We start from the raw sequence: 26,014 nt of genomic DNA on the forward strand, positions 1-26,014 counted from the left end.
TACATACATTACACTTGCACATATGAGGGTCACATATAGGTCTGACTGTTGTCTTGACAGCCTCATCCCAATTCCAGCTTTCCCAGAGGCTTCTGGGCTCCCCCCATTATGCTTTACAAACACACACACCCCAATCACAAACCTGAGCTGCAGGCTCCTTGCATCCCAGCATAAGGCAGCTCCCCTACGAAAGGGGAACACCCATGTTCCGTGCCACGTGTGGAGGCTGTTCATGCAACGGCACGTGCCAGTATTTTCACCAGCTACAAGACAGGATTTAATCTGTAGCTTGGCTACAACAGAAGCACACCACACAGAAAAAGCTGCAATATACTACCTACACATACTTCTTTGAGGCTACACAGCCGCCTTCCGCACCAAGTGTACACATCCCATTTTATGACATTTCAAATAAGGGCAGCAAGTGTTGATATTGCACATATCTTGCTACATCAGAGCCCTGTGGCATCCTCTTGAGGGCTTTTAAACTAGCAATGTATGCTGTACATGATCTGCCTTGCACACAGACTAGAAAGGGTTCCATATTTCTCACCTCTCCTTCCCTCTTCCTAACCTCACAACCACCTCAACTGAACATCTATAGAAAATAATAAGGTGACTTCAAACAGACAAAATCACGAACTTTACTCTCAGTGATTACAACAAACCTTGGCTTACAGAGACTTGGGGTCCTTCCTGAATTCACCACCATATACAACAGATTACCACTAGCAAATCTCATGTACACTTACAGGCATCATGCCTACATTTTAGAAGACAGCAGCAGCTTGAAGCTCATGAACCAAAATATTTTATTTTTCTAACAATATATTCAATAAAACAAATATGAAGGGTCATTCTAAAACCACAAAGCATTGTATCAAGATTTATTATTTTTCAGTGAGATCCTCTCCAGTGGTTTTTTGTGTCTGCAGTGGGTTTCTAAAAGAGGTAAAAGGGCCTCAGTAACTCCTCGCTTGCACGCCACAGTCCCCACCCAAGGCCAGCCCTTCAGCTAGCACAAACCTGAGCTACAGCCCCTGATGTCACTGGAGCTTTTCTGCCGTGCTGCAGATGGAGGTTCGGCTCCTGCAGTTCTGGTGTGCACGACAGCCCTTTCCAGTATGTAATGCTTTATGGAGGCAGAATTAATACAAACATAACTCCTTCCTCTTTGAAAGGCAGACATCTCCTACAATCTGACACCAACAGTTTATACACCTGCAGGAACCATGACAAAATGGCCCAGGAAATTAGTTTATTATTGTTTAATCGTGTCAAGATTGGAAGATTAGAAGGTGTGCATTTGTGAAGCAGCACACAAAGGGTGGAGTAGTGGGAGTTTAGGAGGCTCTGCCAAGGAAGAAGAATGCAAACTGAATGTTTGGAGCACTTGGCAATAGGCCCTGCAAGTCTCTAGGAAGCAGCGAGACATGAGGAGGGAGGAGGAGATGAAAGAAAAGCAAACAAGACAAGTCTGAGCCCTGAAGACAGGCAGGGAGGGGCATCAGGCATTAGCCTGGGAGGAAAAGCAAGAAGTTAAGTTTCAGCCTGCAGCATTGAAGGACAAGGAAACATCAATGGGAGATGTCCAGGAGACAGCTGAAGTGCTGAAATTTGGGGGTAAAAATAAATTGGGATAGGACCTACCAAATAGGTGCAGAGGTTAAATCACATAAGAGGAGCTGGCAGGGAGAGGAATGGTCTTGTAAACCACAAGAATCAATAAAACTGAGTTTAGGAGGAAAGATGCTGCTTATAGCAATGCTGACTGAAAAAAATTGAATGGGACAGTGAAAACCAAGGTAGAGCAAAGTGAATGTGAATGTCTGCATAAATTGGAAATCCTTGTACATACCTTCTTGGAGAACTGAGACAAAAGCCAGCTCAGCTACTGTAAACTGGCACAGCTCTGCTGAAAGCCAAGGGTACCTTTCCCATCTCTGAGTCAGCCTCAGCAATGTCTTTAGACTTCTCTAGGCTCCTTGTGCACTGCCCCCCAGTACTGCATTAACTGTATCACAAATGTGCAGGCACACAAGGCTAACAGAGTGGTCTTACCACCAACCTTAAGAAGTGTCCATAAATTGTATTTGAGATAGGTAGTAGAAGTGGTATAAAAATATGAATATTGACTTTTATCCATTACTGATAGATGCTCCCATAAAGAAAAAAACTAAGGAGGCTTACTGTGTAATTGTTCAACTCAATGATTTACTGTGCAATCCTGCAAAGCTTATCATGTAACTCATTGTGAAACTCCCTGATTTATTGTGTACACTGCAGAGCTTATCACAATGTTTCTCTGAGAAAGACTTGGCACCACCTTGGGATAGGGTTTCACAGACCATTAATGATGACTGACAGGTTCATTTCAAATGAGTTATAAAAGTTCACTCTACAAAATCATCATGCTTTGTGATATTCAGATATTTTAACTTCAGCGCTGTATAAATACTCCTTACCACCAAGAAATTACTGAACAAGCACATATGAGACATTTCTCTTTTTATATATTGTCATTAGAGTCAACCTTCACCTTTTCATGGTCCATACATGAAAAATGGCAACACTTCACTTTTTTCTTCAGATTGGAGTGGATGAGATATGTACAACCCTTAAACCCAATTATGAAAAGCTAAATGCTCTCAGCTTAGGTAAAATATTTTCAAAATCATAAATCTGCATTTTTGAAGGCTGGGAGACATGTTTATGAAATACTAAGTCTGTGTCTGACATGTCAGATAAAGCCCAGTACAAAATTAATGTAAATGCCACTTAGCCAAATGCTTACATGGTTTCCTTTTTCCTTGACTGGGCACATTAAATTTGAACAAACAGGATAAACACCTGATTTTCGTGGCATTCCTATGCTTGAGGCAGTCCTGATAAAACTGGAATCAGGTATTGACTGCTGCAGATAAGTGGGGAGATACCATCAGGTTTGTGCATCTCAGAACCAGTGCCATGCTAGAACCACACAGAAATAGCAAGTCTGCCTTTCTATACAAAGGCCTGAAAAGGAATGGATGAAAACACCACTTGAATTACATGGACAATATGTTGAAAGTTAAGTGCAAAACTGAAGAGATCATCCAGCAGATACCACCAGTTCAGGCCAATTCACTGTCAAATCTTGCATTCAGCATAGGACTGACTACTTGCTGAAGCACTTGGCATAGGCCAACAACAATTTAAACATCCATTTCCCCTTTCCCCATTTTGTAAACATTAACCTGGACTTTACAAAAGATCAAGTCTTCATCTCATGTGGTCACACTACAAATTGCACATTATTCTACAGTGGAAAAGCTTATGCATTAATCTTGTTATCATGATTAAAGGGAAGATCAGGAAATGCTTAGTGCCCAGTTTATTTACAACAGCCCATTCCATGTCATTGTATAGCACAGCCAGGTGGTCTTTCCTTGTGTTGCTCAAACAGGTGGATGCTAAGGCTTGCTTTGCTTATACTGGACAAAAGCCAAACCTGCTGTAGTCCTTCAGAGACTTTCAGTGCACACTGCACTGTAAAGATGCCTGGCTCTGTCCCCAGTGTATCAGGGCAGGCTGCCTTTCCCACTCCTGTCAGAGCTCAGAGCAGCCTTTAGGAAGCAAAATACAACCCTGAGAACAAATCAAACATCCCCTATAAGATGGGTCTGTGCACATCTTCTACTCTCAAACACTGTTCAGTACTGATATGAGAAAGAATCAAGTGTGCCTGTGCTGCCATAACTGTGACCATTCATATTCAGTCAGGTCTGGGCTTGGTAAATGGACACAGGCTGTAAAAACTGCAGCTGAAAGTGGCAGCTTGGATATATCTCAAACTGCTCTGTGCTTCTGTAGAAGGGTTTGTTCAGGTAGCCTCATTAACAATCCATGGCTCTCCAGGCAGTGGGACAAGAGCAAGAGCAAAAGCATACTCGTGGCATGGAGACTCACACAACCCTAGGACCATGGCAAAGAGCAGTTTTCCTTTACAAATAAGCTGAATTCACTACTAAGGTGTTTTTGGATCACACTGTGGTAGCCACAACCACAAGAGGAGTCTTAAAGAAATCTGTTTCTAAAAAAACCCACCCAGTTTTCATTGTTCCTGTTGCAAAAAAGCATTTAAACACATTTTTGCACTGTTAGAAGCAAAGAGAACCGAGCCAGTATAGCTACAGAACTGCCTCAGCTTTCTTTTGTCAACGAATCAGAGATTTACTTCCATTATTTATACTGGAAAACAGCAGGATTTCCATCTCTTGTAATTAATTTTCAATACTGTAGAAGACTGAGCATCTGATTCACTGACTACAAAAGGGACCAAAGCACATGTTTCAGTTTAAGCGTGTGACAAACTGCTTAAAGTAATCAGGGCCAAGGAAGTGTGCAGTGCTTTCTGCTGTAGGTGCTTCCACAGCATCATTTTCCTCCTCCTCTGCTAACATGAATCAGTGCTGTCTTGCCACTGGACTGGCTGACCTATTAAAAATGTATCTGGACATACAGCTGTAGCCTGTGATACACAGTCAGCTCTGTTCCGTCAGATTGATTTAGAGAAAGGAATATGCTTATCTGGAAAGGTAAAAATCACAAGGCAGAAAAGGAACAGCTGGCAAGTCTTAAAGACAAAGGGGAGGCTCTCTTCAGACACTTTTCTTGTATAATTTATGCTGTAGACATTTTACTCTGTCTAATTGCCCCATTTCAATCTAATGTCAGTTAATCAATGACTTCTGCATAGCATGGAGGTGAACCCTGGATGCAGAACAAATGCATAAATTTGGTCTGCCTTTTTGCAGGCTCTACTTACAGAGCTTCATCTTTTGCATTTGCTTTCTGGAATTGAAATTTCTTCTCTTTTGACTCATCCCCAGCAAACACCCACGCTCTCCCTCTTTTGAGTCACAGTGTTTTTGTATTTTTAAATCATGATTACACTTCTGTAAAATGTAGATTTTTTGAAGTACCTCACCACTGCTTTTTACTATTAATGTTTTAGTATTCTGCTATTTTTATTTGGAAGGTCTGCTTCTCAAACCTCTCCAGGTGGTAAGATCCCAGATACATCATGAAACAAACATTGTGACTTTTTGCCTTGCTTTGCTTCTGAAGTCTTGATTTCATGCCTTTCTTTCCCTTACTCAATATATTCAACCATAGTTTTAAAATGAGAATATATTATCCCAAGTACTTGGAGGGACCCACAGTTTTTTTCAGCTTCTAGGCTAAGCTACATAGAGCAGTTGGGAACAAAAAACATTCAAAGATTATGCCAATCAAACCCCACATGTAAAGCATCTGATTTGGCAGGTGTTCCAGTCTACAACTTTGTGGGATGAAGCCCATATTCTTCTGTTACCTTCACATTAATACTACAGACACACATCTAAATACACTTGCAGATATCCTGGAGGAGAACCCTGCACTTATCCCAGAGAAGTACACTCTTGCTTCTTCAAACGTGCCCTATCAGAATCTGGCAAAATAAAGAGACTGTTTCATTTTTTTTTAAGGAAAATTGGAAAACCTCCCCAAGCAGTAGCCTGAGTGTAAGGCTTAAAACCTGTACATAGTTATCCTGTGTCCTCCTGGTGGTCAGATGAGCCTTGTATGGAGTTGGACAAAAACATAGGCAAAGTAACACTGTTTTCCATATTTTTCTAAATGGTGGAGAAATGCAACATAAGGCGCTTTATTTATCCCATGTCTTTAAATGGCCTACATGTGTAAGTTGTTCTGCTAAATGTATGAAACAGTGCCCCAAGTTTCTTAAGAGCTGGATGTTTATTGAGGAGGTATTTTGGAGAATTTTAACTCAATCCATTCTGCTGCAAATAACTGTAGTCCTTCTCTTGAAACAATACATGCAATTTAGATCAAGTCATTTTCTAACACTCTGTCCCAAAAAAAGGCAAACTAAGACAAACCCTCCAGTTCTTCTCAGCTCCCACCACCCCAAATTTTCTACCATGGCCCCCACAAAACACACAGATGCCAGGAGGCTTATGGCTTGACTTACAAAATTCTTGAACAATAGCTTGGGTTTGCACAGAATAGGTTAACACAAGATCAGGCAAGTGAGCAAGCACAGAAACCCTTTGGCTGCACAGGAGATAAGAGAACAGCACTACCTCAGCTACAGCTGTGTCAGCTGGCTTCCACCAGCTGCATCCCTGCAGGAACTGCAGCCCCTGTCCCTGTGTCTCTGAGGAAAAGTCTGGAACACTAGAGCTGAAAGGCTATTGCAGAAGAATTGCTTCAAGATATGAAGTCTACATACTTCCTTATGCTCCTAAGAAATCTTAGAAATCTTGCCTTTCTAATTCAAAATAGGCTTTGAAGACATGGGATAGGGCAGGCTCCTCCAGGTTAAGTAAACTCCATTACAGTATTAACTGAATTCAACTAACTATGTTTTCTCCCAGCAGGACAGGGAGGCATGACCAGGACCAGTCACAAAGCAGCTAATGGAGAGAGCAGGGCAGCTTCAACCATGAGTCCCAACATCAGGCACGTTCACAGCAGCCACACAGGCCTGGGGCCAAGCTTAGGGCATAATTTGCAGGTCAGGGTCCAAACCAGATACCCCCCTACAGACTGCCAGCCAAGTCCATACTTACAGGACAGCTCTGTCACCAAGCCTGGAGGCCATACACAGGCCAGAGTCCACATCAGCAGGGGGCACCCACCAGGAGCTGCAGAGCAGCAGGTCCACAGCACTGCTGATAAGCAGGGGGATGCAAAGGGCTGAGCTTAAATCCTCAGTCCCTGGAGGGGGTGGGATGCCCCAGGTGAGGCTGCTCAGGAGCATTAATACCTATCAGTGCCTGGAGGCACCTGACACCTAATTTATTGTTCAATTAATTTCTGTGCACATTTACAGCAAAGTGGGGGGTTAGACTGCATTATACCATGTGCTTAAAAAAAAATTACAAAACCCCACCAAAGCAAACCCCAGGTACCCTAATGAAAACCTTGAGAAAAACCTCTATTAAAAATACCAGATGTGATATGGAGCCTCAGAGGGGATATGAAGTTTTATTCAATATTTCCTAGTTGAACTCAACATTCTGCTCAGGGAGCTACAATAGTGCACAATCAAAACCTTCTCTTATTTACCACAACAGTCTACTGTATGGCGTCACATTCCTGCTGGTACAGAGGTTATTTAATATCATTTTTTTAGTTGTAAATTACAGCTCCAAAATTTTCCATATGCTTTATTCAATACCCATTGAACTGTTATGTTAATTGTTCCAAAATAGGTGGGATTTGTCATCAAAGAACAGATCAAGATCACACTAACTTAAAACAGCCTTTTTCTTTTGCCTGAAAAGAGTAGGACTACCTGGGGATATTTTTTTCTTTTGCCAAAGGAGAGAATCAGACCGATGAAAATTTGGCTCATCAGGAAGATGTATAATGTATTTTATCTTCAGTTTTTGAGAAAACCCTGTGTCAGAAACGTGTATTGTAGGTGGAATAAATTCACTGCTGTATAAAATTAGAAATCATTCTGAGATCACATGTAAAACAAACATAGTCAACAATAACGTTGCTTTAAAAGCTATTTGATTTGTGTTAATATTTCTTTTCTAATACACTATCATTAGTATTTTATTGATCTCAAGGTTCTTGGTATTTCAAAGGCTCTGATTAAAATTTTCTCCAAATATAAGAAAAAAATCTATTGTACCAATTATATGAGCAATCTGAAGTCTGTAGACAGTGTCGCTTTACAGGACAAAACAGTAGCAAAAGGAAATAAAAGCCAGTGTCAATCTTCAATGAAATTAACACAATTTAATGCCGCTCCAGGCAAAACAATGAAATCTGTAATTTATCAGCACTGGATAACATCACCAGGAGAATTATTTAATGATTAACTACAGTGGGCTGGAGCCTGAGGTGAGGTGTATTGGCTTACGGCTGCTCTTGGGGTGTGCTCTGCCTCAGAGCTGAAACCCTGGCCATTGGCACTGCAGGACAAACCCCACAGGGCTGCCCTGCTGCCTGAGACACGGCCGGGGCAAGGGGAATATGGAGATGACCTCTTCACCAGCTTCGCAAGTGTAGGAGTGCTCTGGACTGGCAATGAAAGCACTGATGCATTGGAACAGCTTTAAATGCAAAACCAATAAAACCACTCACCAGAGGAAGGGCAGACGCTGCTCTGTCACTGATGCAGATTTTTATCACTGACCCTTATAGAAACAAGATTTCACACCAAGTATTTTTTGCTATAAAGAACTGAAAAGGGAAAGGAACTTCATGTTAGTATTCAATATTGTAGCTTAAGTACTGGCAAATTACATTTCTGTGCTTCATGGAAGCAATCTGCTTCTGTGACTAAACAGATTTTTGTGTCAGAGCTTAATAATGGGCCTCAGAGTGACCAGGGGAAGCCATAGGGAAAGGTGCCACGTTTATCAGCCTCCCATGGGGTGCAGAAACAGACAGGATTCCAGAAGGGGGGGACCAACAACCAGTCTGTACCCTAGAAATAAGGAAAAGGGGACTATCAAGCTACTGGAATCACAGAGAGGCCAAACTGATGTAACCAAGAGCAGACAGCCTTGGGAACAACCTAACATGGTTCGTGGGCACACATGCATCTCTCATCCTTGTATGTAGCTGGGTTTCTCAGCTTTGGTGACCACTGCTGGGTGTTCCCCTCCCAGCCTCTGCCTGCACATTTCCACAGCAGCAGCATGGGCAGGCTGAGCCAGCCCAGCAGTGCAGGGTGCCTGTGCCAGCACTCTGCAGGGCCACCCGTGTCCTGCCCACCCCCGGCATGGCCTTGCTGCTGCCTTGGTGCACAGTGGCCTGGGGTTCACACGGAGGACACAGCTCAGCTGGCCAGGGCACAGAGGTCCATCCCAGCAGTGCCACCCAGCCCCTGCTCTTAGGGGCAGCTACAGGATCCCTACAGGCCGATAGGGAAAGGGATGAATTCCAAGCAGTATTTGGGAAAGTCAAAGAGCTGTTGGCTTTTCCATGTGGCTGAACAGCTCGCAGCTGAAGTCTGAGCTCCAGACTTGGCCCTGGCCCTGCCACTGTTGCTTGGCTCTAGCCCAGGGCTGCTGGCTTGGTCCTGGCACATCCCAGCTTTAGGACGGGGATTTGGATTGTAGGTGCATGAGAGACTCCACCAGGATGGAGCCAGAAAGCTTTGGAGCAAGTGCATTTCCTCCCCTGGGAGCAGCACTCTGTCTGTGAAGCTACGCCTCTGCATGGCTTTCTATAGCCGATGAGCAAGGAAGACACCTAATTCCTTTTATTATATTTTGCAGCCTGAAGACAGTGAAAGTGTTGAGACAGAAATATCCTAGATCAACTTCTCCATCATGGTAATCAAATAGTGCATGGGCTGTTGATTTAATAATGCATTTTTGCTATAGAGATGCTAAGAGTATGTAAAGTATCTTCATTTTTAAGTATTATAGTCATTGCAATCCATTGGGACATTAGCTGTGTGTTACCTTGGTCGTTTTATGTCTGGGTTCTTTCAAATTTGTCATTTTTATGCACCCTCCAGAACGTCTTCAGACTGGCAGATCCTTTTTCATTGTAACTTCTGGGACGAACATCAACAAAGTTCTTGTTACAACAATTAACAAAAGTAATGTTGTGTCTCCAAAAGACGATTGCCAGTAATATCTATACACAGATTGTACTGTTCTCCCTCTAAGTTTTGCTGCTGATTAACAGGGTGGGTTTTTCCTGAAGAATACGTTGTTTTTCTAGTTTGCTATTAGCCTCCACAAATGACTATGTGATGCAGTTTTGTGTCTCCAAGCCTACAGTAAATGAGAAACATTTTGTAGAATTTTCTTTTGCTCTTGAATTTTTCAACATGCACATGGGATAAGAATGTAACAAGACTCCAATAGAATTTTATAATTGGATCAAAACACAGTTCACCCACATATGAGCTGGATTGGTTGTGATAGATGTCAGGAGAAATTCTAAGGCAATACTAAAATTCTTTTATTCCATAACTGCCAAATAAAATAGTACTAAAAGCCTGTGAGCAAAAGCCTCCTGGTTTGGCTGGGATTAAATAGGAAAAGAGTAATCAGATAGTGGATGAGGCATCAGTAAAATCAAATTATGTGAAGCCAAATGATACGATTGCCATACCACCCTCCCTACCTCCATTTCTGTTTCAGTTCTGAACGCATTAATCACGGCTAGATCGCCACACCTTGAACCCAGACCAGGTATTCTACATCTCTGGCAACAGCCAAAGGCTCGGCGTGTGATTATCCCCTGGCAGCTCCTCTGGCTGCTGTTACGACCTCATCAGACCGGGTCGGCCGCCCAGATGGGAGTGGCCGGCCAGAGCGTGGGTTATTTCTGGGTTATTATGCTCCTGAAGCTGAAATACTGACTTGCCTGCTTTCAAGAAGAGGCAGTGATGTTTCCTCAAGGGCCCGCAGGCCTGGCCCACCCGTCTGGGCGGGAGGAGCCCACCGGCCGCACACTGCGAAGCCCAAGTTGGCAGGGCCCGGTCCATCAGCCCTGCCCGTGGCCGAGCCCGGCGCTGCTGCCGGCCCCGAGGCTGCTGGAGCAGAGCTCAGCCGCCCCTGTGTGCGCCGTGTGCCGGCCCTTGGGCGCGGAGCTGCCCACGCTCGGCCCCGGGCAGGCAGCTGGGGCGAGCTCCCGGTGCCGCAGCCCTTCCTGCCCGGCAGCCGGGAGCTGCGCGGCCGGACCCAGCCCAGACACCAGCTCGGCCCCAAAGCAGCAGTGCAGCGCGACAGCCCCTGCCAAAACGCTCCTATTTCTTCCCGGCACGGGAGCAGAAGCCGCGCCGGAGTGCCGACGCTCCGCGCCCAGGCGCTCCCGGCGCCGCCCCGGGCAGGCCAGGCGGGCCGGGATGAGCGCGCCCTGCCCTCCCCGGCGGGGATGGCGGCAGCCCGGCCTGCTCCCCCGGCCACGAGAACTAAAGCAGCGAGGGCGAAGCTACCGCCAGCCCTCCCGAAGCCCCGGTGCAGCCTTCCATTGTTGTGTGCAGTGCCCAGATTGTCTGTCAGCGATGCAACATAATTAATTAGATTTAGATTAGATGAAAATACATTAGACACAGTGAGACGCTACCTTCCTGCCTGTCCATCCCTGGAAGAACTGGGCACAGTTTCTTTCCTTATGCATATTCCCTTAATAATATATTTGTCACAAGGATTCTTCCTACACCCATCTGGCATATAGATATTTTTCCAAATTTGTCATTTTTTATGTTCCAAAACCTATTTTACTTCACATGCTTTCATAATGAAGCAGCAAAAGCCTGCCATAGCTTGATATATGGAGCAGAAATCACATCTGTGCCAGGCTGTTTTCTAATCAGATAAAGCACTGAATACCTGCAGTGCTTTTTCTTCTGGCCTTTGAATAGATGTACCTGAGTGACTTCTAGTGCTCATCTAGCTTTGCATTTACAATTACTACAAAATACCATTCCTACTTCTAGCTTTCATCTAATTTCAGTGCTTTTAAAGCAAAAGAAAAAGAACCATTAGAATTGCCTAGTGGTCCCCCACACAATGCAAACCATGGAAAGTCATTCTGCAACTTGGGCATCAGCCCAAACACTTGAGCTTGAACTAGAGTGTACTTTTCAGAAGGACATTTGCCCTCATTTCTCCTTTTAATGCTGTCAATCACACCATAGAATATAGGTATCTGTTACTAGTGAGGAGTGAAATGGGCAACAGAGTGGGGACTTCAGTAAGTTTGCTCTTGCCAAATTTGGGCTCCAGAAAGAAGGAGAAAAAGAGGCGTGATGTCCCATTTTCACTAGCGGCATAAGTCTGTGATGCAAAAACTTCACTTAACAGAGTCATAGGAAAATGCTTCTACTTTTTTCTGTGCCTTCACCTGTCCTGCTGTGGCCTGGCTCCTCACCACTGCCTGGCTCTTTTGCATGCACTCAAACAACAGGCAAGATGGATTCTGCAGGAGATAATTTCATCTGAAGCCACATTAACTCCCCAGACACACTGTGTGTTTCTCGTGGTACATCCCAGGAGAGGCTTCGTTGGCACAGCAGAGACAGGAAGGCTGATGGTTTGTGGCACTCCCCTATGCCAAATCCCAGGAGACACTTCCTCCTACTTTGAATTTCTTCTGTTCATATAAAGCAAAAGGACAATCTGAGGCATTGCTCTCAGTATAGTTCAAAACACAGTTTGAAGTGTGAATTTTTCAATATTTGAAGCATTGGCTTTTATGATTTATTTATTGATATTCCAGGACAAGCATCACAGAGTGAAGCTGGTGCCTAGTCCAAATATAACAACAATCATTGAATGAATAGCAATATTTTAATGACATTTTGTCCATTACTATGCAGATAAATTTTGTCTCTGTATAATAACACAAAGATATCAAGATGATAAGATCAAGCATATTGCAGAAACACTACAAAAACACTACTCTGAACCAGAACAGTTCATATTGTTTCATTTCTGACAACAGCATGAGCTTTATGAACAGAGCCTGGCTTTATAGTGGGTGTGACTCAGGCATAGGAGGTGTGCAGGGTTTGCTGTCTTTTATCCCTTGAGTCCACCTTGCAATATTGCTGGTATCCGTGTGTAACAGATAGTGTTGTGCACTGGGCTGGAAGATAATAAATAGATGTGAGCTGATGATTTACAGGAGGGTGCTTGGAACTCCTTGAACCACTGGGGAAGGGAAACTGTGCCGGTACAAGGTTGTGCTGTCAACCTCGCAATAGTTTTTCCTCTCTCCTGAGGGCAATTTCTCCAAGATGTAACTTGCTTCCTGCCTCATCATCTGGAAATTCACAAATCAGAGGAATTGTGGTTAATTACTAAAATGGCTGATCCATAGATCCTTAGCTGTCAGAGTCTGGGGGGAGGGGTTTAATTGTTGTTTTCCTCTGAAAAGATTTCTCCTAAAGTGATGAAATAACTCACATTAATGAAGATTGCAAATAGAAGACTTCTGTGATTATTTCCAATTGTTGCAAGAATGTTGCAAGAATTGCTTATTTAAAATGAATTGCTTTCTTAAGTGAAGAAACAGATATTTCTCCAAACATCCAGAATAAATTTAGCCCTAAAACGTTCATAACGAAGGATGAATGCATATCCAGGCTACCACTGCATGTGATCTCTGATCATACAGTAGTTAAGTTTTACAATCACAGTGATTTATGGTGCTAAACTGTGGAGCTTCATATCTGCAGGGATGTGGGTAAAGGGGTGGAACTCTCATCAATCAAAAGACTATACTTCTTCAGCATTTGGATAATTAAGGCAGACAGTTAAAAAGCATGAAATAATATTTTTAAAATTAAATCAGAATATCTATTTGCATAGTGTTATTAAGCAATACAGTGCTGATACACCTTTTCAAAAAGCTTGCCTAGAAATGCACTTGTTATCTTGTAGCACTTGATATATGTGTTCTTCAAATTCACACTGAGGGTATTCGTAGAGTTGTTATATAATACTGTCCTCAGCTTAAAAAAACAGGATTACAAATAAAGGGTGTCTTTTCAGTTTATTCCAAGACCTAAACAAAAGAAAAAGAAAAAAAATTAAAAGCACAAGCAATTTTAAAGTGCAAAATTCTGAAATCTCACTCATCTTATTGATAGTGCTTTTCTTTCAATTCACCAATCCCAGGTAGTCAGGCATAATGAGGGGCTAGCACAGGGGAACTGTATTAATCAAACAATGTTCAAAAAAAAAAGTTTAATTAACTGCATATTTTGTAAAAGCCACATTTCATTACTGTTTGTTAGGAAGATGGAAGCATGCACTGGAAACACTAATTCTAATTATTACTTGAAGTGGGAGTTTTTGGCAGAAGGTCAAGGAATAATAGAAGAATGTGTGAATCTGTGCTACAGCATAGCAGTAAGACTAATCATTTGAATACAGCCAGTTGCTTTTTCTTGGACTGTCTGTGTGCTGTTCAATGTTCTGGATGAATCTAACACAATCAGCCTGTTCTCTGGTGTATATCCACTTCCTGCTGACTCAGGGCAGCTTGCCTCTTCTGCCATTTATTAAAATGAAACATTCCTATTAAAACACAATTTTTCAGAGAGATGACCAAAGAGATATTAGTAATGACATTATTAAAACTATTTTGTTTAAAATGAACTGTCACACTTGTGTGTTGCAAAGCAACACAAACAAATCTATTTCATTTAGTGAGAGATTGCTTTGAAAAGCTGGATTTCTTTCTTTCTATCAGAAGGTATTGCAGAGGGGATGTGATCTGTGCTCCAGGAAACCTCCAGCTTTTATAGCTATAAGAAAGGAGGAATATTGTTTCTAGTACTCTCCATAGAAAATAATGTATAATTCATGGATTTGATTAACATGCAAATATGATCCATGGTCTCCAATGTTTACATCTCCTAATAATCTATTAATGGTTTTAAAAGTAAAGGGTAATAGAAACATTTTGTATGAGCAACATTTACTCGTGGCTGTGTTTTTCTCTAATTGTATAGTATAAGCATGTATAGAATTAAAACAGAAACAATGGAAATTAATTAACCTATGATTCTCAAATAAATATTTATTGAATATAAGGTCACATGGCCAATAATTTGAGATTGGCTAGTGAAAGACCCTATTATCATCAGATGACAACATGCCTTAGAAAAATTGTGCTAGGGAATGGAAAGGTACCTTTCTGTAACTATTGCTTGAAATGACCCCTAGATTTGGAAATAGGATTTGTATTGAGATTTCAGCTCCTCCATCAAACATGGAGGGGAAAGAAACAAAGAAATTTAACATACATCTCAAAGACTTGACTTTTTCAGTTCTCTTTGTAACAGCAGTGGATAGATGAGAGTTCATGGGGGTACAACCTTGTTTAATATTTTAGGATCAGCTACTCTCCATTTCCACACTGTATTTGAAACGTTAAGAGTTGTCTGAAAAAAATATCAGAACCCACTTCTTGCTTTATCAGAGCAAACATACAGCAATGGCAGGCAGATAATTCAAGATTTTGGGGATTTCTTCTATTCTGAGCACTTGCTGGTTGAAGGTTTGCATGGTTTTCCTCCAACTTTCTGCAGTACTGTTGCACAACCCCCTCCCAGCTGATACCCCAGCCCATTGCTGAATCCCTCACCTTTCCCTCTCCCTCCCCACAGGAGGATCTGCCAAGGTAGTGATTCATTTCTGTATCAGAAACCACAGAAAGAGAAACAGTGCAAGACATGGCCACATCTGCTCTTTGTTAAAATATACATTTAAAGTAACAATGCTGTAGGCAACAATAAACCATTTTAATCAACTAATGGAAAGAAACATCCTGTCAAGGACAGTTTTGATGATTTTCATTTTATAACCCATAAGCACTGGACAGTATTTTAGACCAGAGTTGAGGACTTTTTCTCTGAGTCTGGAGTTTGTCTGAGGATAAGGAGAAAAAAATAATATGTCAATCTCCACAGCATCTCTCTATATTTCTAATAAAAAGTATTCCTCATATCACATAAATATGAAAGGAATGATGGACTTCTGAACATTTATTAGCAAATAAATATAGGGCCTTTTTAAAAACAAATGCATATATGATGCCAAAGCCCTTTATTGTGCCAGCTATTCCCTTCCTAGAATGCTGATTTCTCAGAGAAATGAGAACAAATTATGTAAAGTTGGGAAACAGCCAGGATGTTGAATCAGCACCTTAGCTCAGCCCTTTGTGGCTGACTCTGTGGCATGCAGATCTTGACCATGAGCTTGTGCCAGTGCTTTAATCCTCAAGTATGATTATCTTTTTCAGGCTAACTGTGACTAAAAAGTCAGTCTCTTAGCCCCACTCTAGTATGTTATACCTTTATTATATCTTCTTCCCCTTTGGGGCATGGAAGAACACTCATAACCCTTCCAGAAATGAGAATTGCCTGAAAGCTGCTTTTGTGTGAATTTGGGAAGCTGGGTGGTGGGTTTACTATAAGAGAGACAGTTCAGAAAACAGTTTATGCGCTATTCATATTGACCCATAAGTGTAGAAAAAACACTGATTTCTTCAGTGGAGGCGACCTGTCAGTATAAACAATCACAATCACATTCACAATGAAAATACACTAATTTTGCAGAACAAAAAAGGCCTATTGGTACTTAGACTTCACACTTTGCTACAGATTTCCTTAATTAAATGAATGCAACAAGTTGATTAGACTTGAGAAGCTCTGAGAAAAGTCAGATCCATTTATACTGAAAAGTAGGACTCAGAAATAAATTATTCACAGATGATTAGACTAAGACAAGCATTTCTCAAACATTTCTCAATACTTCAGAAAAAGCGACATATTGAACTCTATTTTACTGTGAGGCTCAAAATGGCAATTAACAGTCCTAAGCTGCATATAAAACCCAGTATGAACCACGTTTACAAGAACATTGTGTGTGAATCAAATTACTTTATCTTTGGTTTGAAGAACTTGGAAATAATTGCCAATAAGTATTCATGTATAGAACCAGTTTTTTGAAACAAGTTATTTTAATTACTACTAGTGTCAGGAGTACGTGTAGGCAATTTTATTAGATTTAATGTGTTTAGTGAAGCTCCCTGAACTATATCTGGTTTATTTCTGTAGAGGATGAAATATTTAATATAACTTTATTATTCTTACTTTCTAATATTGTATTAATTTCTAAATGAAATCCCAGAATTTGATGTTTTTGTTGCATTCACAGAGAATAACAGGATGAAACAGAGCAATGTATTTATCCTCCTGAACATCTGAGCATCATGTAGACATGGCTTTCTATAGACTCCCCTTGTAAAATACATTCCTTTCAAGCTGCATGTATTTAGAGACCTTTCCATTTATACCCACACCTGGACCCCAAAACAATGATGAGTGGAAGCTCTTCCATGCAAGAATGGGAATCTGAAAAAATAGAGAGGAAAGGTCCCTAAGATGTGAACATCGTGGTCCTGAAAAATGATAGAAATCCTTGATTGTTTTCATTTATCAGTTCTTTCACTTCTAGCAACATTTTTCTCAAACATGGAGTTCCTTGAACTTTCCACATCAAATTACTAAGAAAGTTAACAAACAAATTATATCAGCAGCTCTGTCTGTATATAATGCTAAGAAGGCAATTCCAAGATATCTATACAGGTGAATGATCAAATCTTAGCATATGTCTAATAGTCTTTCTAGTGATATGATTTGTGGATTTGCTTGTTTTCCTTACCCACTGAGGCCATACACCCAGGCCATTTCCAACACTGCAGTGACAGTCCAGCTGCCCAGAGCAGCTTGCACAGCTTAGGACACACCACTGCATCTGCCACAGCTGAGGGATGGGCAAGAGCATGGCCTGCCTGGCACAGAAACATGAACTGAGCGGTCACAGGCACAGAAACAGGCACTGAGGGGTCACAGGCACAGAAACAGGCACTGAGGGGTCACAGGCACAGAAACATGAACTGAGCGGTCACAGGCACAGAAACAGGCACTGAGGGGTCACAGGCACAATGTCACTGTCGCCTCCCTCCTCCAGGAGCAGGTTCAGCCAGCTCTACACCACCAGGAGAGTTGAGGGAATAAGACAATAAAAGTAAAACAAAGTAGCACTTTACCATCATCCATATTGTTCATCACCCAGTTCCAAAGGTATTATCTTGAACATGTCAGTCCCATGTGAAGGTTTACAGACGTCTGCAAACATTCATACTTCAAGGAACACAACAGTTATGCACTTTCCTGGTGATATAAATTAGCGGTTTCCCACTCTTCATTGCCACAATAAATCGACACAGAAAGAACTGTTGGTATATACAGCAACATCAAAGAGCCTGGAATAGAAATAGTGAATTGCAGTTATAAAAATAAATTCCTATAAAGAAGAGAGAAGTGAAAAGGAGACGAATGTTCTAATCTTACCTTCATCATAATCTTATTAGCATTTCTCAGTGAGTAGTTCAAGTATCAGTCTATACTCTTATGAATCTGTCTCATAAATATGTCAAGTGCAAAGTATAGTTATTTTAATAGTCTGTGTTGGTGGGCTATCATGGATTTAATTAAGAGACAACTAGTGTATGAAATATGACACAAAAGCACCAAACTAAATGGAGAAATGTTTTACTGCAGATTTAAATCAGGGACATAGAAGTAATGATGATCTGGCCTTACAAACCTACCTACATTTAATTAGTGCAGACCAGTACAGACCTGTTCATATAGGAAAAAAAAAAAAGGCATTAAAAATAATGATTTAAGCTATAATACGTTATTTATAAAGACATTTGCATTATTTCCAACAGCACTATGTTATTCATAAATGTGTGTTGGTTTGTGGCTCTTAAATTAATTTTCAAAAGCCGGAAATGTGCCTCCAATAAGAATTAGTAAAATACTACTTTCAGCTATCCATTCTTCCAAAATGAAGCCTTTATTAAGCCTCCAGCCTTCCTTTGAATGGTCTCAGAACATTAAATCATTCTGTTACAAAATTGCCAACATTCTTCTAAGGTTGCAATGAAAACTCTTATTTTCCACCCAAATCTCCTCTTTCTCCATCTTTTCCCACTATTCAAAAAATGAGGGCATGCTCAGCACTGTGAGTATGCCAGATTAGATGTCTGAGCACTGCAAAATCCTTTCTGCTATCATTTTGGTGCACTGCTTTGACTTGATAGGAGATTTGGCAAGATACACTAGTTTTAAGAAGCATTGCAAGTGCATATATTTTCACGTTTAAATTCCTTAAATTCCTACTTATGAGTTTAACACTACTTTAGAAAGAAAGAATCCAATAATTCTCTGAAACCATTCCAGTATCTTGAACTGATCTTGCAAAACCATTGACTGCCAACAACATCAGCTGCACTGAAGTTGAAAGCAAGGCTTGCTATTGATTTGTAAGGGCATGGAAGCTGACTCCGACAATAACAGTTAAGAATACACCTGGCTGTAAAAATTGATATCTGGGTCAACTACAGCAACCATATTTATACATGATTTTCATGTCTAAGACTTTGGTTTTTATTAACCTGATCCAACAGATACTAGCTATTTCATGTTAACTTTTATCAATTCAAATAGCGTCCAGTCATTTAGAATAGAATAACCTTTAACTGGTTGGTTGGTTGGTCTAACAGGCAGTTAAAGTATTCAGAGATTTCATTAACCTTTTATTACTAAAGAAGAAAAAATACAGTAGCCAGAAAGCATCAGTAAGTGAACTTAGTCTTTATTTTCAGAAAACTTAGAGCTGTGGACTCTAGGTACTCTCCAAACACCATCATTTGGACTGCCAGGAATGTAATAAAAACTGTAAAATGACACAAAAATGAAAGTACTTGGAAGAAATAAATTCATAACTACTTTTATTTTTTGGTGAAGAAAACATCAAAGGTTTGCAACTTAGCCTGGAAGGCAAAAATGGATAAAAGGATAGAGCCTATAGTTTCAAAATATTTTCTCTTTAATGAAGAGTTGAAAATATCCATAAATCTTTTCCAGTATCACTGTATTTAAAAAAGCAGTCAAGTCTTTTGTGCCTGACATGTTTACAGTAAATCTATTATCATCTGTCATGTTTGTATAAATTGTCCAAAAGTTCTTCCTGTCTTGGCTGTCTTTCAGTATTCATTAGTACTGAAGTAATTTTTGGAGTAAATTAAGGGAAAAATGCCCAGAAATTGAGATAATGCATAGAAAGAACTTCATATAACTAATAGGAACAAACAGAGCTTTATTCAGCTAAATCCATAGAAATTTGTTTTTTTTTATTGAACTAACCAGTACATAAGTGTGTAATAAACAACCACAGACAATCAGGATGAAATTCTAAATAATATATGATAAGGTAGTAATATAGTCCCAAATAGGTATTTATATGGACACCTGACTAATCAAATGGCTCTTGTCACAGGTCTGCTGTGTGCCGCCACCTGACTTTAGCATACCTTTGCACTTTCCTCTGCTAGTAAGAATTACAGTCAGAAACACAAATCCCAATCTTCCACCTTCTTCCTCAGTTAAGAAGAAATGGAGAAAATGACACTGACAAAGAACTGCCATGGGGGTACAGCCTGAAACACGGGGCTCCTGTCTGAGGGGAGAACTGCACAGCTGAGGGTCCCTGCCTTCTCATGGGACAGAGGATTTGGGCGCCTCCAGCCTCAAGAGTGTGTCCTGGTTTAGCCATCCTCTCCATCCAGGCTGTTCCTCAGTGTGTCCTGGTTTAGCCATCCACTCCCATCCAGGCTGTTCCTCAGTGTGTCCTGGCTTAGCCATCCACTCCCATCCAGGCTGTTCCTCAGTGTGTCCTGGCTTAGCCATCTACTCCTTCCAGGATGTCCCTAGCATGTCCTGGTGTAGCCTTCTACTCCTTCCTCAGTGTGTCCCAGCTCAGCCATCCTCTCCATCCGGGATGTCCCCAGCGTGTCCTGTCTTAGCCTTCCGCTCCATCCGGGGTGTTCCCAGCACCCACATCCCACCTGTTTCCTCTCCCAGCCTCAGCACTGGAGGTGTCCCCATGCCCTGCAATGCTTGGCTGTGCCGTGGGTGTCTGCAGGAGGCAGCACGAGCACAGCCCCCTTCCCATCAGGGAGGAAGGAACAAAAACAGAGCTTTCAGCTTCTCAACAAACACTACCAAATTCGAGAGCTTCCTCTCAGGAATAATTAGAGGCACTTTGGGTAGCATTGTAACTGGAGTATCAAAACACCTTTTAGGTTCCTTGTAGCCCAAGGTAGTGACTTGATAAAAAGGGCTGAAATTCAAGGATATAATCTTGCTGAGTTACTCAAGTAATACAGAGGTGATTAGGTAAGAAAAAGCTGTATTGCTTCACTGCAACCAAAGGAACAAGGAAACCCAGAGCTTTCTAGTCTAGACTTTCATAGAATCAAACCTGAAGATGTGCAGGAAGAAATTTACCCTGGTCTACACTCCACACAATGTGTTCATTAGATTTTAAAATAATAGAGCACTATATCTCTTTGCCTCAAGGCACAGTTGCTTGTGATTTCCATTAAAAGTTTTGTTGACAGCAGGGTTTGTTCAATGAAGTGTGAACATAACAATGGTTTTACGGAGTTTTACAAAGTAACTTACATTCACAGAAAGCTCCCCACACCTCTGTATCAAAAACAATTTGCAGAATTAAATATTTAACAAACAAGTTTGAGATCTGCAGTGATTAAATTAGTGAGATAATTAGCAAGATATTTAAGGTTAATGTTTACAAGTAGGTTAATTATATCCTTTCCCAAATCTCTGTTTTCATTTCATTTGACACATGTTGCAATAACAGTGAAAGTGAGGCCACACTTGCAGAGGTGACAGGCAAGGCAGCATGTGTCACCAAAGGTGACTAAATGCACACTTCTGAGGGAACTTTTCTCCAATATACAGTCTTAGAGCCTTATGTTCTTCATGTCCCAGCAATTCTCCATCTTTTAGGGTGAATTTCTTCAAAAAACACTTGAGATCTGTATAAAGAAATGTTTTCTATAGGACTTAAGGGATTTCATAGCTTCAAGGCTTCATATCGCTCTCTAATGTTAATTACAAACGTGACAGTATTTAATGCTCTGTACTGAATTTAGTCTACATGAACAGCTCCTGTGTACAAGACTGCAGACCTAAGGCAATGCAGTGAGCTGAAATCCACTCTGATTGGATGTCAATGAGGTTACTTCACATTTATTGTAGTGAAATTAAGAACAGAATCTGCTACAATGATCAGCAGGATGGTTGTAGAGAATCAAGAAGGGAATCGTGCTTCAAGAAAGTTTTAAAAACTATTTACTAGGTATTTGTACAGAGGCAACAGGACATGCCATCTGGATTAACTTACAGAAAGCTATTCTGAAAACATGTCAAGTCACTACAGCCATGGGCTCTGAGAATCCAGGGAGCACAGCCGTGCATGCAGTGAACTCAGCTACAAGCTGATGCTGTTGAAGGGAAAGGTGCTGAAGCTTTCCAGTAGCAGAAGAAATATTTTTCAAGCATCTGACCACTGTTCCCTTTTCTTTCTGACAGAGACTATACATTTGTTGTCTTCTCAGCACACCAGAGCCCAGGACCAAACTTCCCAAACTCTGATGGGACTGAAATCTCGCATATGGAGATGAGCCTCAAAATTGCCACCTCTAAAACAAGGTGAGTCGAGAACCAGATATTGTCAAACATTACAACATTTGATATTGAGATCTTAATTAGACAGCACATGTGATTTGTAACCACTACATCTGCCCCAGCACATTTTACAAGGTTTCCTCCTTGGTAAACATACAACATGTAGTCTGCTGAAGGCTTCTCAGTCCAGCTGCCCTCCTCCAGCCACTGGCAGCCTCAGAAAAAGTTAATTTTTCATTCATTGCCAATTTTTGATTCTTCCATCTGAAAAAACAGTTGCCTCTCCCATAGGGTCAGGGCTGCAGTGGGACCCGTTCTCATGGGATCCTGTCCTGCCCAGTCCCTTGGAGTGAGTGCTGTAGGCTGTCCCTGCCCAGCAAGGGAGAGGCTGTGCTGCTTCTCATTCTAACACAAATCCAGTGCTCCCATGCCCTGCAATTGGGCCCATTCCTCCCCTGGGACAGGGTGCTTTCACTTTCTGTTAATGACACCTGCTTTCCCTCATGTGGACTCATGGCCCAGCCTTCCCTTGGGAGAAGCACAGGCCAGGCTGCCAGGCCCAGCCTGCCCAGCTCCTCCATCCCTCCCCTCCACTGTGGGGTCATAAAGCTGCTACCAGGAAAGCAAAGCCATGGCCCAGGGGAGGAGGGAGGCCAGGACTGTGGGGGACAACTGGATAAAATGGTTTGTGTAAAACCTTCTCCTGCTACCATTTCACTGGGCAAAAGGATGGATCTGGAAGTCTTATCCCTTTCTAGGGAGGATGTGTTTTTCTATACCTCTGCAGCTACAGGAATCAACCTTCTGAGCAAAAGGGGTCACCTTTTAAATTAGAGTGAGCCACGGCAGTTGATTCTTGGGTTCTGAATTCTAAGAAACTTACTGCATTATGTTAAAACTTTAGTTGTTTTCTGAATTTTTTAAGCTGCAAAATTTTACTCAGTGTGGTTTTGTTTGGTTTTATTTTTTTTTTGTTATATTCTAGTATGGTGTTGTTATATTATTTGATCATTTTGCCATACCATTATAAAACATTAACATGCCCATGCCTGCTGGACACTGCTGATAAGGAGGCTCACAAGACAGGAGCTGGTGCAAATCAGTCTCTGTCCTTTTGAAAAATTAGTTGAAGTAATTTTACATTTTTACTTTCCCAAAGAGATACTGCAGCTGTTTCTCTCCCTTTCTTATTTATGGTTCAAATCACTGCAATGTAAACATATACCTCTCTATCCCACATCCCTACTGCCAGAGACAAGTCCTCCCCCGTAGTATTTCAGGGGCAAGCACAGAGGTGGGGATGCTCTGGGCTGCACTGCATTTTCACAAGTGACTACTGTGAGTATACACACGAGTAGAGCAACTGATTTTCGAAAGGCAGTTAGATACCCAACCAGTAATTGTGTGCACAATTACTGTGATTACACATGTAATCATGGTCATTGTGCTTTTAAATGATGCATATGCTATTCTAAAAATTCACTGCTGTATTACTAAAATTAATGGGAGCTTTGCCATCAATTTAAACTGATGGAGGATCAAACACTATGCATTGTGGCAATATCTGAGATATATCAAAGAGCAAATGCAATTTTTGCAACACAAATGCTAAATACTCAATATATTGAAACAGTAAAAGAGGGATGGAGACATCATTTTTTAGCATATGTAGGTATGTATTCATTATGCATTCATTAATAAATTATAATTTTTGAATAGAGTTCTGGATTTGATTCAAACTACACTGACATTAAGAGAAAACCACAGCTCTGGATCAAGGCTTCTTCCTCTAATTAGCTCCGGTTATGGAGCAGTGCATGCATTTCTTCATGACAAAATCTTTGGCTTTTGACTGCCTTGTCTTTCAAGAGTTAAACAGGATTTTGCAGTGAAGATGCTGTGCAATATAGTAGGTATAGAGATATGTAGTATTTCACATCTAGTCTTTGTCTGTGTTCTAACAACGTGCATTAAATGTGCTACTATTGTCTCTTTTTCCGATTAGTTTACAGCCCTGTAGTTCCAGCTGTTTTATTCTGAAACTCTAAAACCCTGTCACTAGGGAGTTCTGTGTAATTGCCCATAATATGCACCACATTATCCATTTCAGGAACTGTGCTGAAAGACAGCAGCAATAAGGGGTTTTCTAAAGGCAGTCTGGTTTACACTAATGGATCTAACAGGAAGGAAATGCAATTTGAAAGAAGCTGATGCATATGTTCTATTGTTGAATATAATGTTTGATTTAATTATTAACTGTCTGTGATGGAAAGTCAGATCCTGCTCAGTTCTGCTTACAGTTTGGTACTCTGCTACCAGTAAAAACAGACGAAATTCAGTCTTAGGATTTAAGAGTTCTTTGTAAAGTACTGACATTTAATTGTGCCTTTATAAAATATCAGCTGAGGAACTTCAATTGCACACTTCTTCCATGCAGACTGGCTTCCTTTTATCACGCTAAATATACAATATAGAAGCCAACTCTCTTTCATTTTCCCTTGCATAAATCAGGAGATTCTCAAAGTTAACAATCTGCTATAATTATTTAAAAAAATATGATCCAAATTGAGTTCATATTCACTGCTGTTCATGACCTATTCATTTTTATTTTATTTTACTTTCATGTCATACACATAGCACTGCAGTCAATCTACTGTATCACTGAGGATGTTCACAATGGACCCAAGTGAATTTTTAGGAAGGAGTTAAAATGTGCTGGCATGACTATACCTATCCTTCTTTTATCAGGAACAGAGGATTTGGCAGCTCGTTTCAGTCCAATTCTATAATTGGTGTTTTGTGATGTCTAGTAAATTGTTGCATTGTGTTACAAAGGTCCCTAATTCCATGGGTGGGTGTTAACATGCTGTAAGGAATGAATTCATTATGGAGAACTCTTACCTGAAATTCCATTATCCTTTCCTCACCATGGTGACTCTTATCAAACTCATTCATATAACGTAATCTGGAAAGAAATAGGTACTGATGCTAAACAGCTATATTTTCAGAGGAGCTTAAAGGTAAAAAACCCACAGCTCTTCTGCATGATTCAGATAAAAAGAGTGGTTTAACACCACTAGTAAACAAAATAATTGAGCAACGAAATATCAGTTTTGTATTTTGTATCTGTCTGGTGAGATTATTATCTTTGAAACTATCTTAAACAGATGCTGAACTGCAGCTGAAATTAAACAATAGTAATGATATTTGGAGGGCATCCAGAATGCAGCTTTTGTTAAACATACCTTTCTACAAGTAGTGCGCACAGCATTAGCTCTGTGGGATGCACCTTACTTTGCAAGCTCCAAAGAGATTGCTTAGTTTTGTCAGGAGGGTAATAGAAAGAAATTAAGTTCCTAGGAAATACACCACCATGCCTCAGATCCCTAATTGATTTTGACAGCTTAAGAAAAAGTAGAGACCCTGTCCCTGGCATATTTGCGTTCTTGGTGTCAGTCAGTAAACTTCAGGCAAAGGGTATGAAAGTACCATTATAGCAAAATCCATCTCACATTTATCTTGTAGATGAGAGAGTTTTGCTTGTAATCTGTTTTCTGTTGTAAGGATCTGAGGAAATTTTCTGAAAATCTCAAACATTTTGAATATTTTGTTTTAGAGAAATACCTACGAGCTTAGATCAAAATATATCCAGACACCTTTAGCCCGTGGCTCCCATCAAAGCAGATTTCTGGATCTCTCCTGGGTCAAGAACATCATAAAAAGGACTTCTTCTGAAAAGCCTTGCCAGAAACCATCAATGCCAAAGTGTGCAGCCTCTTTTAAAAAGTTAACAACAAACCTGCAAAACAGGTATGAGCTGAGGTCAGCTCTTGTTTTGCCTAAAGTTTTCCCTTAGTTTCACTGTTACTCCTACTCCCAATTAAAAGTTTATTGAAGCAC

At 41.0% G+C, this 26,014-nt stretch overlaps 2 long non-coding RNA genes across 5 annotated transcripts in view; both read right to left on the reverse strand.

Annotated features, from left to right (window-relative positions):
• Nucleotides 1-26,014, reverse strand: part of LOC110467949 (uncharacterized) — an 81,271-nt gene that overhangs the window by 26,471 nt on the left and 28,786 nt on the right. The window contains exons 1-2 of one of the 4 annotated variants that reach the window (XR_013340473.1): nt 11,098-11,116; nt 8,149-8,247 (exon numbers count right to left, since the gene is read on the reverse strand). The exons of 2 other annotated variants lie outside the window; for them this stretch is intronic. This is a non-coding gene — a long non-coding RNA (uncharacterized LOC110467949). Of the gene's footprint in view, nt 1-142; nt 162-8,148; nt 8,248-11,097; nt 11,117-26,014 lie in introns of those variants that run through there. One more of the 4 variants, XR_002464946.3, reaches the window with a different exon arrangement.
• Nucleotides 13,228-25,066, reverse strand: LOC116183901 (uncharacterized). Its single transcript, XR_004148608.2, has 3 exons — nt 25,016-25,066; nt 17,599-17,814; nt 13,228-13,542 (listed from the first exon to the last, which is right to left on the reverse strand). It is a non-coding gene; the product is annotated as an uncharacterized LOC116183901 (long non-coding RNA).

Source organism: Lonchura striata, chromosome 9, assembly GCF_046129695.1.
Source record: "Lonchura striata isolate bLonStr1 chromosome 9, bLonStr1.mat, whole genome shotgun sequence".
NCBI classification, from domain to species: domain Eukaryota; kingdom Metazoa; phylum Chordata; class Aves; order Passeriformes; family Estrildidae; genus Lonchura; species Lonchura striata.